The sequence below is a fragment of the Chlorocebus sabaeus genome, chromosome X (genome assembly GCF_047675955.1).
Source record: "Chlorocebus sabaeus isolate Y175 chromosome X, mChlSab1.0.hap1, whole genome shotgun sequence".
Lineage (NCBI taxonomy): Eukaryota > Metazoa > Chordata > Mammalia > Primates > Cercopithecidae > Chlorocebus > Chlorocebus sabaeus.
The window spans coordinates 40,346,430-40,349,814 of NC_132933.1; the positions used below are offsets into that span (position 1 = coordinate 40,346,430).

At 39.1% G+C, this 3,385-nt stretch overlaps 1 pseudogene; it reads left to right on the forward strand.

Moving 5' to 3' along the window:
- The first annotated feature begins 1,415 nt into the window (after positions 1-1,415).
- On the forward strand, positions 1,416-1,525 carry LOC119621024 (small nucleolar RNA U13; annotated as a pseudogene).
- The last annotated feature ends 1,860 nt before the right edge of the window (positions 1,526-3,385 follow it).

The following is a 3,385-nucleotide window of genomic DNA, read 5'->3' on the forward strand; positions in this document are numbered from 1 at the left end:
TTCCATAAAGAAGTATTATCAGAGGTCGATATGTTACATTCTTTTTTAAAAAAAGACTATTTATTTATTTAGACAGAGTCTCACTCGTTGCCCTGGCTGGAGTGCAATGGCCCAATCTTGACTCACTGCAACCTCTGCCTCCCGGGTTCAAGTGATTCTCCTGCCTCAGCCTCCCTGGTAGCTAGGGTTACTGGCATGTGCCATCTCTCCCAACTAATTTTTTTATTTTAGTAGAGACGGGGTTTTACCATGTTGACCAGGCTGGTCTTGAACTCCTGACCTCAAGTGATCCGCCCACCTCGGCCTCCCAAAGTGCCGGGATTACACGTGTGAGCCACCATGCCTGGTCTATATGTTATCTTTTTTAAATAAAACACCTTATTCATTTAGACCCTTGGGACACTTAACTATTATATCATGACTTTAGTTTTGCAAAGTCTGCCCCCAAGTAGTTTTTTTTTTTTTTTTAAATGTATGAAATACCTAACGCTGTTATGCGAACATACCGTCACCAGATGGCAGTTGTATGCCACAGACCTCAAGGTTTGATCTGTAAGACATAAGCTAAGACTTGTTTCATTGAGGTAGAGATATTATGTTTTACCTTGTTCATATCAAAAGCACATAATAGACTTAAATAATAACGAAATCTGAAAATACTTGTGTTTTTTTTGAGTTGGAGTTTCGCTCTGTCGTACAGGCTGGAGTGCAGTGGCATGATCTCGGCTCACCGCAACCTCTGCCTTCCAGGTCCTAGTGATTCTCCTGCCTCAGCCTCCAGAGTAGTAGCTAGGATTACAGCCATGCACCATCACGCCCAATTAATTTTTGTATTTTTAGTAAACACAGGGTTTTATCATATTGGCCAGGCTGGTCTCGAACTCCCTACCTCAGGTGATCTGCCTGCCTCGGCCTCCCAAAGTGCTGGGATTATAGGTGTGAGCTACCATGCCTGGCCTGAAAATACTTTAGACCAAATGTCAAACAAATGAACTCCAGGATGCAAATTTATTTGCACAACGTATCTTACTCCAACCAAATACCAATGTTTCATTAGAATGCTAATCTTTATATCTATTATCACTTGGACTTAATAGTTCTTCCTGATTTTCTTTTATCCTCAATTTACAGTCTTGTTCCACACCCCTCGCCCAACACTCATTCAGTCAAACACGATATAGCCATGGCAGCCTAGCTATCCCAACTGAAAGAATAGCATCTCTTATGGTCTCTTCATCTCCCTGAAGCTTTCTGGTTCTTTGATTTTTCTGTTTCTTCCTCTTCACTTAGGATATATAATTTACTCTCCATAGTTCCTAGAAAATATATCTTCAAGTTTGTTTCTAATTTTAAACATTTGTTTGATTTTTCTTGTTGAGAATAATTTGCACTGCTCCATTGCTGGAACTCACTAAATCCTTTTGTGGTTCGTAAGTGTGACAACTGGGTTTTCACACTTATAGGTGAGATGTGCCTCCCTCAAACCTTGTTAGGAGTAGAAGGTAGGCACATTACTTATCTGACATGAAAAAAAGAAGAGAAAAAATAGCATTTCTAAAAGGTGCCCAAACAAACCAATTCAAAAATGGGCAAAGGACTTAAATAAATATTTCTCCAAAGAAGATATACCAGTAATAAGCACATTAAAAATACTCAACATCATTAGTTATTAAAGAAATGCACATCAAAACCACAATGAAATACCATATCATACCCACTGCAATGGTTATAAACAAACAAACAAAAAAATAAAAAATAAGTGTTGCTGAGGATGTGGAGAAATTAGAACCCTCTTACACTGCTGGTGAGAATGTGAAAATAGTGCACCCACTATAGAAAACGGTTTGGTAGGCCGTGCGCGGTGGCTCACAATTGTAATCCAGGCACTTTGGGAGGCCGAGGCAGGTGAATTATTTGAGGTCAGGAGTTCGAGACCAGCCTGGCCAACATGGTGAAACCCCGTCTCTACTAAAAATACAAAAATTAGCCAGGCGTGGTGGTACACGCCTGTAATCCCAGCTACTTGGGAGGCTGAGGCACAAGAATTGCTTGAACCCAGGAGGCAGAGGTTTCACTGCGCTGAGATAGTGTCACTGCACTCCAGCTTGGGTGACAGAGTCAGACTCTGTCTCAAAAAAAAAAAAAAAAGGAAAAAAGAAAATGGTTTGATAGTTTCTCAAAAAGTTAAACATAGAATTTCTACATGATTCAGCAGTACCATCCCTAGGTATATACTCCAAAAAGAATTGAAAGCAGGGACTCAAACAGATACTTGTACATGCATGCTCATAGCAACATTTTTCACAATAACCAAAAGGTAACACAACCCAAGTTTCCATCAGCAGATGAATGGGTAAACAAAATGTGGTATATACATACAAAGGACTATCATTGAGCCGTGATAAGGAATGAAATTCCCATACATGCTGCAATATGGATGAACCTTAAACACACTATGCTAAATAAAATAAGCCTGACACAAAAGGACAAATATTTGTATGATTCCACGTGCATAGGATACCTAGAATAGTGAAATGCATAGAGAGAGAAAGTAGAAAAGTGGTATCCAAGGACTTAGGGGAAGGGAAATGGGGAGTTAGTGTATAATGGGTGTAGAGATTCAGTTTGGGAAGAGGAAAGGGTCTAGATATGGATGGTCATGATGGTAGCACAACAAGGTACATATATTTAATGTCAAAGAACTGTACACTTAAAAATGGTTACAAAGGTAAATTTTATGTTAAGTAATTTACCACAATTAAAAAAAAAAAAACTTTAAAAAAAATCCATAGGCCACTTGCTGATAATAGAAGCCTAAATAGGAATTGTCTCAATTTAAAGAAGAATACGTCATGAAGCAGGAGATTTTGAATAAAGGGAAATCAAGCATAGCTTTACCTGGCTGTGTCACAAACCCATTAATTCAGAACTTGTGATTATTCAGATCAGTGTGATTTTCTGGGTCTAAAAAAGCATTTCTTCTCATCAGTGTAAACAAGAGGCAGAATTAATCAATTTAACAGAACAATCTATAAGTTTCTCAGCATATTTAGGGTCTATGTGAAAATTAATGTTACTAATTATAAGTACTTATCCCACAGCTGAACTTCCCATAAATTTCAGTATTTTGGACTGCCTGTTATGCGATGTAACTTTTTTCATCCAGTGTGCTCTTCTCTTTTTTTTTTTTTTTTTCTGAGATGGAGTCTCACTCTGTCGCCCAGGCTGGAGTGCAGTGGCTCAATCTCGGTTCACTGCAACCTCCACCTCCCAGGTTCAAGTAATTTTCCTGCCTCAGCTTCCTGAGTAGCTGGGATGACAGGCACGCACCACCATGCCTGGTTAATTTTTGTCTTTTTAGTAGAGATGGGGTTTCACCATGTTG